General features: G+C 32.4%; 1 protein-coding gene across 1 annotated transcript in view; it reads right to left on the minus strand.

The window, feature by feature from the left end:
• The window catches only part of LOC129946424 (arginine kinase 1), a 71,078-nt gene that overhangs the window by 19,856 nt on the left and 38,200 nt on the right, over positions 1-13,022 (minus strand). The window lies entirely within an intron of this gene.

Raw genomic sequence — 13,022 nt, forward strand, 5'->3', positions numbered from 1 at the left:
TTTCAGGTGGTATCTTAAATCTAAACAATAATAGTGTTGGTTTCCGATGCGTTTAGAGTTCGAGGATAATTGACGACAATATACAGTTGTGGGTAACTAATAAAGAATGGTTACAGAAATTTTGTGTAGGTACTCGTAATTTTGTATCAAAATTTTTCGCAATAAAAAGTTTAATTTTTTTTCTAACAAACATATTTTAGTTAAATTCAAAAGGTTTTGAATTTTGCTGGCGAAATTAATTAATTTTTAGTCCAAATTTGAAGTCTTAGGGAAACCCTTATTTTGTATAACTACCTTACACTGGGTTATGTTTTCCCAAGTTGCTTTAGCGATCTCAAACAATTCATTTTTTAACTTGCCATAGGAAGCTTTTGTAATGGGTCCGATTTGTCAAATTGAAAATTTTGACGTTTCAAGGTCCCTAGAGTCGAAATAAAAGATTTTTAGAAAGATGTATGTGCGTGCGTGTGACGTACATTCGTACATCCGTACGAACTGTTTTCGTCGTCCATAGCTCAAGAAACAGAAGAGATATCGACTTCAAATAAATGTTGCTATACAGATAATAAGGCAGAAAGATGCAGGAAGGGCTCTCAAGAAAATTGCGTGGGCAGTTTTTTTACCATTGCAGTTTAAAAAAAGGTGAAAATGTTGGTTAACCCTAAATATCTCATGAACAAAAAATGCTAGAGACTTGAATTAAATTTTATATAATATATTGTAACGTGACTGTCATGCAAGGGGTCTTGGGTTCTATCCCTGCCTGTGCCACCTTAATTTAAAAAAAAATAATTAATTTTCGCGGGTACTGCCTCCTGCGAGGAATTGACAAATACTTCAAGAGTAATTCTTGTCATGAAAAAGTGCTTTCTCAAACTAGCCCTTCGGATTCGGCCTTAAATTGTAGGTCCCTTCCATTCCTGACAACAGTACTCGCACACACAGAAATGGTTGAGAGTTGTAAGTCACTAGGCCCTGGTTCACAACGGACTGTTGTGCCACCCAATTTAATTTTTTAAGTCTAGCATTTCGCATTTCGTATTATTTGAAAAAAAAAATTGTTTCTTTCTATGACTTTACTCAGAAAATAAATTATTGTTATTTAGTTTTAAATAAGAAATTGTTTTTTTTTTTTTTATAAAAAGATTAAGAGTATAAGGTTAAAATAAGATATCTGGACAAAACTTCTGTAATTTGCTTGGAGTGGATAATCTTTGAGACATGTATGATTTCCCCCTCTTAAGAAGCTTAAAATCTTAAACCCTTCGATGTGGTTTAAGTTGTTTTTGTAGCTCACCAACCCATTCTGTTGCTATATGCCAAAAAATGCTCGTTAATAGTATTTTTTTTGCACACAAAAACTGTCTTCAGTAAAGCAGCAAAGTCAAGGAATTCCTCTTGCTGCTCTTTCACGAACTTGGAACTTCTTTTTTAAGCCAGCTGTTCTTACTAGTTGGAACCAATCGTGGAGGTGATAAACAGGTGTTATAATTTTTTTAATCAACTTAAGTTAATACCAAACCGAATATGCGTTTTTCAGACTTATTGCATTAATATTAAATTATTACGATGGGAAGCAGTTGCACTAGACTTAAGTCGTAAGTACCAAACGAAAGAGAAACAAATAAGTTATTAAACCCTATCAAATGGACAAAATGCAATTTTTTGACTTAAGACGTTTTTACCTAACGCTAAAGAATCGTGTGTACTCGTAATTTTTATTAAAATTCCTTGCTATTTTTTTCTAACATACATATTTTAGTTAAATTCGAAAGGTTTTGAATTTGGCTGGCGAACTAATCAAGAACAATTAATTTTCAGTCCAAATTTGAAGTCTTAGCTCAGTATTTTGTCCGGAAACCCTTATTTTGTATTGCTGCCTTACACCACCTGGGCATTGAATCTATAAGATCCTGACATTTGTTTAGGTTTATGTTTTTTTCAAGCTGCTTAAACGACCTCATACAATTCATTTATATTTTTATTTTAGGTTTATTAACTTCTCTTTTCAATGCTTTCCAGAGGTTTTCGATATGGTTTATATCCGGGCTACATAAAGGTCAATCGATGACATCAACAGAATTATTGGAAAACCATGCTTTAGTTGCTCACGCAGTATGCTTAGGGTCATTGTCTTGCATAAATTTCCACGTCACAGGCAACTCTCCATCCATAACGTCTTCAAGGATGTTTATGTAGCTTTGGCTATTCATTATACCTTCTATGCGATGTAACGGACCGTTTCCATTATATGACATACAACCTAATATCATGATACTTCCAGCTCCAAGTTTAAGGGTGACAGTTGTGTACTTAGGGTTGAATGCGTCGTTTCTTGGTCGCCGAACATGTTGTTTTCCATCGGAATCGACTCTATTGATCTTTGTTTCACTACTCCACAATATTTGTTTCCACTGTCAGATGGACCAGTTCTCATGTTCTCTGGCAGAAGCTAACCTAGCCTTTCAGATTTTTAATGAGAACAGTGTTTTTTTTCTAGTCGATCTTCAAAATACCTGGCTTTCACACAATCGCTCTCTAATAGATCGTGCTGAAAGAGCATTTGTGTCTTCACCGAAAACTTTCTTTCATATTTCTCTAAAACTCAAGAATGGATTTTTTTTGCAGCACGGACAATAAAACTATTCTGGACTTCAGTGGTTGTATGGTATTCAACATATTTTATTGCATTGAAAACCACCGTTTTAGAGCAATTAAGCTTATTTAAAATTTCCATATATGATATTTTTTGTATTTCTTAGATTTATTATTGCTTCTCTCAGATTTTTTGTAGAGTTTTTTTCTTTCCCTTTCACTTTCAAAGATCTTGTATTTCAGTAAATTTGCAAACAAATTATTAAACTTACTAACAAATGGTTAAGTTTAAAACGGAATAATAAAACAAGAAAAAATCGTTCCTAATTATATCGCCAATTGAAATAGTATGAATTTTATCAAATAACCAAATTACATGCACAATAATTTTGTTAACTGATGAGCGTTACTTTGCATGTTGGTTGTCATCTCTCATGATTAACCAAACGGTTCTACCAGGAGTTGCTAAAATCGTTCTTAATTAGTTCACTAATTCCTTCACAATAAAACCTTAATTGTTGTGTTTTATCCACATATCGACCAAGTCATATTCTTAAATAAGCAACCAACAAAAATCTGTACGACACATTCGATAAATTCGGATTATCAACAACAATTACAGCAACAATATTTTCGATTGAGCATGCAAATTAAAATTTAATCGACTACTTACTTTCAATCATTATTGTAAAAAGTAAACATTCAACTACAGTAGTAATTGAAATCAGGGCCTGCACAAGCCAAACTTGCGCCCTGTGCAGGATTTGTGGAAAGCACCCTTTTTTTATATTTTCACACATACACGAGCAGAAGCCTTTCCCACATTACCAGAAAGGAAGACTGTTAATGCGTTTTATTTTTATGTTATATTTTTTATTATACCATAAACTAAAACGCAGCGAAGAAATGAGCAGAGAAGCAACGTTTAAACTTAGAAACTTACTTTTCTGGCCTTACGTTTTGCAAATTCATAAATGAGATCATTAAAGTCTAAAGAATTTAATAATTCCTTTTCAATGGACATTAAAGATAAGCCTACCAATCTCTCTTGAGTCATGGTTGTCCTAAGATAATTTTTTAATAATTTTAAGTTTAGAAAAACTACGTTCTCCTGAAGCTACCGTGACCGGGATTGTATTAAGGATTTGGAGAGCAATTACCAAATGCGGAACAATAATCTTCAAGGTTTGAACTAAAAATAAAATTTAACACAACTTAACTTGAGTTTTGTGGTGTAAAACTCTTGAAACAATTCTTCTCAATCTAAATCTTTAAAACTACCTAATGTTAAAACATTCTGCAAATTAAGGCATGAAGCACGTACATTTTTATTTTTTAAACATTCGCTTATGTTACTAAAAATGAAAAATTGATCCTATACGTATCAAGCTGTTCAAACCTTTCTGTAATTGATTCAATGGCTTGATCAAGTATTTTGAACAAAATAAGTCTACTTTAAATCTTTGTTTCGGATCTAATATAGTTTCAGGATTTTCATCAGCATAAAGTCAGGAAACATTTTTTTTTCTAGAGAACCAGCAATACGCTCTGCTAATTGAACATACCTACCCATTCAATTTTTTATCGAAACGCATTTAAATGAAACTGTTTTTTGCATTTGCTAAAACTCTTATGCCCCCAGAATTTTGCGCCCTGTGTATTTGCATATCTTGCACATATGCTTTGTCAGGCCCTGCTTGAAATCACGAAATCAATGACCTTATATAACCACTAAATGTATTCTTACTACTACGACTTGGTAAGTAGGTTGGATGCACTTTAATTTTTGAGAGTTTGTTGGTCTTTTTGTTTACATAGACTTTTTTCATTGTGAGGTTTCTATCAAAAGCATAAAATACAGGACATTTTTGTGTTTTCATTATACTGACAAAAAAAGGACTAAAGTTCTCTGAGATGAGAAACTAGGAGTAGGTACATACATATATATGCAACTGCAACTTGTTGTTGACCATTTACATCAAACTAGGGCATTTTATAGTTACCTATAGAATTATACATACTACCTAGTTCTTTGTTTCATTCATTCTTTTGTGTGGAAAAAATCGATTTTGTAAATGTTACATAACTTTAAAGTTCAAATGTAAGAAATAAAGAATTGTACCCTCATGTTTTTGCTATATGTATTTTTTATTTAACTACAAATATACATACATATAAGTATCAAAAGAACTGACAATAAATAAAGAATCTAAGGAGCAATTCATGTACTAAATTCCTATTTTCACTTCAGCTAACCTTTTTAAAATAAAAATGTTCAATATAATTGGTATAATAATTGATACCAGCATATGTTTGCTCTCTGGGTTTCTATCTAGAGTATACTTGTAAGTAATACATTCCTATAAATTGTTAATGTACCTTTAGAATTTTTGTAGGTCATTTATGTGCTACAAAACGTACATACGTATCTACGTTAACCTACGTTAAAATATTCTCTCAAAAATGGTGGCAATATAAGAATCGAAATAAAGTTGACGTTAGAGATGAGACTGAGAAGGTAGGTGCCTAAACCTTATGGAATATACGACCTTCATAATACACCCACTGAAAAAAAAATTGTAACATACAGCGAAGGCAAAGCTTCATTTATGTAACAACGAAAAGGATGTTGTATACATTTAGATACTTTTTGTTGGCATAGTGATATAGATTTTACTATTGGATTACATCAGGACGATTTAGTTTCTATTGCTTGACAACCCCTCTATCTATTACCTACTTACTAACTCTAAGAATATTGAATCACCAGAAATAAGTACACCAAATATTACACCCACTCATATAATATTTAGGTTTAAGAAATCAATTTTTGGGAATTAAAACAAAATGATGATGTTGTTTAACAACATTTTGATTTTAGTGTTCGAGAAGTTTTCTGTTGTTCAAATGAAATGAAACATTTTATTATTTAATCTCTTTTTTTATTTCTTTGAAAGTACATTAACATCTGGTATAAAACAAGTTAGATATGTAGATACTTTAAAAAAAGCAATATTTATTGGAGGATACTCGTATTTCTCAATTTCAAAAGAAATTACATTATTTCATTCTTATTAATATAAGAAACAGCAAAGTAATAATGACTCAGAATTGTATTGCGTGATAACGCCCCCTTTTGACCAAGTTTAATACCTTATCTTTATATATATGTAGATTGTAGATCTATACACAAATATCTTATCAATATTTTAAAATTATAAAGAATATAATCAATAATGCAATGTTCATAATGTATTGTTTCTGCCAAAAGTTTTTCAAGTTCACCTTGAGAAACCCTCAAAACAAACATTTCCAGAAAAAATCTTTGAAACTAACTCTTTTCATTAGAAAAAAGATAACTTAACTAGGTAAGTATAGGCATATATAGATATTTTATACATTATGTATTGTGAGGTAAATTGATAAAGTGCATGTTATCAAATTGAATTTATTAATAAAAGTGAGAATCAAAAAGACACGACAGCAGAGCAAATATGGTATCCATATGCATTCATATATACCTTAATAATTAGCACCTCTGTAGAGCTCGTATGTATATCGAGGCGTGTATATTATCATCATAAAGATTTAATGAATTCTGCATCTATGGACTGAACACATGTGATTAAAAGTGATATATAGAGAACTTTGGAAAACGAATCGATAAAGCTAATCAATACTATAACTGCAATGTGGGTTGTTAATTAATTGCATATATATGAACATATGTACATATGTATATCAATCTAAAGGATTGTAAAAAATCAATCAATTAATAAAACAACTGGCACTTCGTCCACGGACATCAAAATTGTTTTAAATCCATAGGACTTCTTAAGGATTTGGAACAATTATGCGCTTAACGACTTGTAGGTTGTAATTTTTATTTCTTAACGGTTTTCTATCTTTTGGTAAGAAATTTACCTTTAACATTTTTTTAAAATGTTTGTATCCGAATTGAAATTACTTTAGCTGCTTCCATGTTTTTTTGTATCTTCCGAAGTTATTGCAATCGGTCCGATTTAACAATTATATTTTGTTAACATAATTCCTGGTTTACATAAAAATAAACAAGATATGCAGACATTTAATTTACTCGACAAAATTTTTAACAATCATTGATTCCTAATAATAATAATAATCTTTTGCAACAAAGAATGAAGTTTCTGATATTTGTGAGAGTTTTTTTTTTTTTATTAAGAACCTTTAAAAAAAGTACTAAAAAGAGGGTGGGATACAACCCACACTGATAACTTCCCAACCCGTCTGTCGATTTGTCTTGCTTTAAAGTTTGTCTATATGGACTCGTATCAATTTTTACCAAATTCGCGTACTATTTTTTGTAGATTTTATTTTTTATGAAAAAACGGACTGTTGGATTTTTAAATAAAAATTACTGAATATTGAAAACAATATTTTCTGTGAAATAAAATAAGTTTGAAGCCAATATTTTTAATTTTTGAAAAGCTATTTGAGTCGAAAGTAAATTTTTACCAAGTTTTATTATTGTTTTTTTTTAGAGTTTTATTTTTTGAAAAAAAAAAAAACTTTCAATTCGACTTTTTCAAAATTTTATCGAATGTTGAAAACACTGTTTCTTATAAGATAAAATTAGTTTGAAGCCAATATTTCAAATTTTTGAAAAGATATTTGAGTCGAAAATCAATTTTTACCATCTTTTATTAATTTTTTTTAGGATTTTATTTTTTGTAAAAAAACTGTCAATTCGATTTTTCTCAAAACTTTACTGAATGTTAAAAACAATATTTCTTATAAGATAAAGTAAGATTGAAGCCCAAATTTCAAGTTTTTCAAAAGATATTTGAATCGATATTCAATTTTTACCAATTTTGAGTAATGTTTTTTTTGATTTATATTTTTTTATAAAAAAACTGTCAATTCGATTTTTCTCAAAATTTTATCAGATGTCAAAAACGTTATTTTTCGTTGCACAAAATTTTTTTGGAGATGAAATCATATTTTAGTCTTAAAATTTGGGAGGTGACATATTTTTTTCAGTTTTTTCGATTTATAAAAAAAAACGGTAAAAGGAATTTTTCCAAAAAATATACTTGTTTGGTATCACAGTACAGTTTATTATATAAAATTTAAGTCAAGTCTCTAGCGTTTTTGGTAAGATATTTAGGGTTAACCAAAATTTTCACCTTTTTTTCAACCTGCTATGGTAAAAAAACCACCCACGCAATTGTCTTGAAAGCCCTTTCTGCCTCATTATCCCAATAACAAAATTTATTTGAAGTCGATATCTCTTCTGGTTCTTGAGCTATGGAGGACGAAAAAAAATATCTTTTATTTTGACTCTAGGGACCTTGAAACGTCGAGAAATGTCAAAATTTTCAATTTGACAAATCGGACCCATTACAATAACTTCCTATGGGAAGTTAAAAATTCTAAAAAAGACTTTTAACTCAAATATCTATTAAATACAACAATATTTTGGTTAGACGTCCTAAATATTGATGTTCAAATGGTAGACATGTGCATTCAAGAGGACACAAGCGTCCAAAGGTTTTTCTCATAACCCACCTCTGTCTATCAACTCCTACTCTCACCTCCCCGCGGTGAACATCGGGTGCCTAGTACCTCAACTGGAGATTGGGTTCCAACCCCAGTGGAAAGTTGTTGGGGGCAGCAAACGAGAGAGGGGGGGAGAGGTGTTTCCACTAAGGCACCTCTCCTTATCCAGACGGCAGCGGAGGAATTTCCGAGATGGAATCAACGGTGGCGTCTACAGTTCCAGTAAGGTCGAACTACTTAGTGAACACCTTATAGGGCTTCTTCGACATATTCGGAGCCCAGGCCTATAAGGAGCGGTTCATCCGGCTCCCCTTCCTTGGAGTTATACTAAGGATCTGGCCCTCCAGGTTGGGGGTTGTGCCGTCGGGGTGACTTCCTGGCCACGTAAAAACATCATAGTTTCGAAGCAACAACAAGCCTCGGATACGGACGGATTCACTGTTGACAACCCACGCAAACGAAATAAGGACAACGAACTTCGGATATGTACGTGGAATGTTAGGTCCCTTAACAGACCACGTGCAGCCGAACAATTAGCGGAAGCCGTAAACTGCTGCAAGGCAGATATTACAGCCATCCAAGAAGTGCGATGGGATGGACCGGGTAAACGCAAACTAAAAGACTGCGATATCTACTACGGCGACTGCTACCGAGAACAAAGACAGCGTCTATTTTTTTTATTTATTTATTTATTTATTTATTTATTTATTTGGTCTATAAGTACATGCTACTTTCTTAGACATAGCTTAAATTTAATAAAGAAAGAAAAACATTGCGTGCTAATAATAAATCAATAGAATTAGGTATATTATAAATAACGTTAATCAGGTACATAAACAATGGTATTCATTATTCTTTTTTTGAACAATTCTTTAGAACAGTCAAGTTCGATTACATCGGCATATTTGTTAAAAAATTGGCACGCTTTAGTAACCGGTTCATTTAATCCGTAATTCGTCGAATGATGTGTGATGAAGAAAAATTGATTAGCTCTTGGCCTAAGACAACGAGCTGGTGTATGTTTTATAAACATTTCAACTAAAGGAGCACAATCAATGTGTCCTGTTATTACATCTCTAGCAAGTGCAATCAAGAAATAAATTCTCCTAGTTTCTAGAGGTTTTATATCGATTAACGCGCACCGATCTTTATAAGTTGGTAAGGGCAAAGTCCATTCAAGTTTACGAAGAGAATATTTTGTGAATCTTTTTTGAATTCTTTCAATTCTATTAGAAGCATTTTTGTAGTAAGGAGACCAAACTACACAGCAATATTCCAAAATTGGACGAACAAAGCTGACAAAAAGTGATTTAACAGTATAAGGACACTTAAACTCATAAGAATTTCTAAACAAAAATCCAAGCATAGAATTGCCTCTAGATACAATATAGTCAACATGCATTCTGAAATCAAGCCTGGAATCAAAAATAACTCCTAAATCCTTGTGATTGGAAACTCTTCGAAGTACGTTCTCAGATATAGAGTAGTTAAAGACTACTGGATTATAACATCTTGTAAATGTCATTATACAACATTTTTTGATATTTAAATCAAGGTCATTAAACATACACCATTTTGATATACAAGTTAAGTCTTTTTGAAGCTGCATACAATCAGAGAGCGAATTTACTGATCGATATATCTTAAAATCATCAGCAAAAGACAGGCAACTTGATTTTAAAACAACATTAGGTAAATCGTTAACAAAGAGTAAAAACAAGAGAGGGCCCAGATGACTACCTTGGGGTACTCCTGAATAATTAAAAATTAATTCCGATTTAATTCGACCAACTCTAACTGCTTGCACTCTGTTTTCTAGATAGCTTTTAACCCAATTTAACATCTGAGAGTGAAAACCCAAACATCTAAGCTTTAACAAAAGAATTTTATGGTTAACTCTATCGAATGCCTTTGAGAAGTCAGTGTATATAACATCTACTTGGCTTCGTTTCTCAAGTGCATTGATACAATAGTTCGTAAATAATGTGAGATTTGTTGCTGTGGATTTTCCACTGACAAAACCATGTTGATAGGGTGAGATATGTGCTTTAACAGCATCATACATTTTGGTTTTAACCAAGGATTCGAAAACTTTGGGAATCAGTTGGAGCTTTGCAATCGGTCTATAGTTTTCAATTGATTGCTTAGAGCCAGATTTAAAGATTGGTGTGATGAAAGAAAGTTTCCAAGAATCGAGGAAAACACCGTTTGAAAGAGACTGATTGAAAATTATTTGGAGTGGTTTCGATAAGTTGTACTTACAATTTTTAATGAAGATTTCAGGAATATTATCGGGTGGTAGACTAAGACTATTATCCAATTTACCAAGCGCCGACAGAATTTCTTCTTCTGATAGAGATATGATACCGACATCCGTTATAGCAGGGATTTCATAGTTTACTTCTGAGTAAGCTGAGTTTAATATGAAATTCGACTGAAAAAATGAAGCAAAAAAATTACATATATTATTCATGTCACTACTACCAATGCCTTTATAAGTCATATAACTAGGTATACCAAGGGATTTCCTCTTAGAATTTAAATACTGCCAAAAGCATTTAGAGTTTGTTTTAATGTTTGATTCTAAAGACCAAACATACTGTTTATACAAGAATTTTTTTAGAAAATCATATTCCCGACGTAAGCGACAAAATTCACTTCGGAAACCTGAATTGACCTTACTCATACCTTGCATTTTACACATTGCATTTTTTAGCCTTGTTAAACCTTTAGTGAACCAAACAGGCTTATTATTTTTCTTCATTCGCTTAACAGGGATGAAGGAAGAAAAAGCTTTGTAAATTAAGTTTAGCAAAGTCTTATAATTTCTTTCAACATCCTGAAAACACAAGATCGAACTCCAATCTACATTATTTAAAAAATTATTTATGCTGATGTAATCGGCCTTACTAAAATCGTATTTATAATCCACTTCAAGATTAGAACAATGTGTATTTTTAAAATTGATACACTTTAACTCTAAACGCAAAGCTTTATGATGTATACTATTATTCAGTAGAGGAAAGTCCTCTTCAAATAAGCACATTTCAAGGTCTTCTTGCACAAAAATAAGATCTAAGATTCTACCAATAGAGTTAGCAATATTATTCGTTTGAATACAATTTAAGGCTGACATAGTATCTAATACAAAGGTTTCGATTTCGTTTACAATATTATATGGGATAAGAGCTTTATCATCCTCAGAGAAAATCCAATTAACAGTACTCAAATTAAAGTCGCCTAAGACTACTATGTAAGAGTTACTATCTAATGTACCTTCAATGTCTTTAATATTGTTTACATGAGCATAATAAATGTCAATGTTTGATTTTGGAGGAATATAAGAAACAAAATAATAAATACTTAATTCGCTAAAGTTGTGAGTGAAGCTCACATGAACACATAATTGTTCTATCAAACCAGAAGAGTTTGTGAGAGATATTTGCCTACTCTTAAAATTACTCTTAACTGCAAGCAGCACACCACCTCCTCTAGTAAGTTCTGTACAGATTTTGTCTCTATCCCTTCTGTAGATTTCGTAACCAGTATTGCAGATTTCAGCATTAGAAATGTCATCACCCAGCCAAGTTTCTGTGAGAGCGATGATAGCATAATTACAATCACTTACGGCGTTATAAAAAGTAGACAATTTAGATCGCATTCCTCCAACGTTCTGGTAATACACTTGTATGGCATCGGATGAAGGATTTAATTTAGCAACAGAGGTAGTAATGGAGTTAGAATATTCAACAGCATTCAGGTTTTGACTATTGATGTTAATTGTAGATGGGAATGTCACATTTGTGTTCCCACTGACCTGTCGTTCACGTTTTTTGGAAATTGTTGGAAGGGTCTGACGCGTATTCCTTTGGGCCAAAAGTTTGCATTGAAGACAGCATCGAATGACTCAGCCGGAATACAAACTTTAAAATTAACTTTTTTTATTTGGTCGAGATTTACATCCTTTCCTACTAATTTAAAGCAAGAAAGCCTAGAAGGCTCAATACCACTGGATGAAGCAATATATTGAATGATTGATTCAGGACTTGTTGCAGGACGAAAGCTGGATACGTGGAGCCATTTACGGCGCTGGATAATTGAATCACCGAAAATGATGTCATCGATAATTTTATTGCCTTTGATCTCTCGAACGTTTTTATTTTTTATTGATTTGGCTTCAATCAAACGAACCTGAGTGTAGTCATCAACAATTTCGTTAGCAACATTTACACTAATACAACCAGAAATAAGATTTTCGTATGCTTTAGTTTCACCAGATACATCATTATAAGCATCAACAGCAACATCAGAAGAACCAGCAACAACAACATCAGAAGGAGCAGCAACAGCAGCAGTATCATCAGTACGAACAGCAACAACGCCGTCATCTGCATCATCATCAACAATAAAAACAATAGCACTATCAGAAATTTTATTGTTGGGAGCATCAGCTTCAGCATCGTTTTTTATGTTGACATTAGAAGAGAGATCTTGCAAAGCTTTCTCACTACCTTGGTTATCAATAACGGGAAAGTCTTTCACATTACTTTCTTCAGCACTTCGTTGATTTGCACCGGTGTGTAAATTCTCATCAGTGTTGTCTAAACCAGTAGACAAAGCAGATGATGCAACATCGGCAAACGAGGCACCTTCAACGACCATGGTATTACCTTCATCTACAGCAATACAACATGCAGTTTTATCAATTATTGCTGGACTACGCAGAGAGTAATTAAGATTGTTTTCAGATTTTGGTTTTGTACTGAGCTTAGAAGGAATAATCGGTTTTTTAGTAGGAGGGAGAATTTTAGCACTATCGCTCTTAGCGACAAGAGATGACGGGGAAGGCTTTTTTGATTTATTTGAGATGGGTGACGGAGACGCTTTGC

Source organism: Eupeodes corollae, chromosome 2 (genome assembly GCF_945859685.1).
Source record: "Eupeodes corollae chromosome 2, idEupCoro1.1, whole genome shotgun sequence".
Taxonomy (NCBI): Eukaryota; Metazoa; Arthropoda; class Insecta; order Diptera; family Syrphidae; genus Eupeodes; species Eupeodes corollae.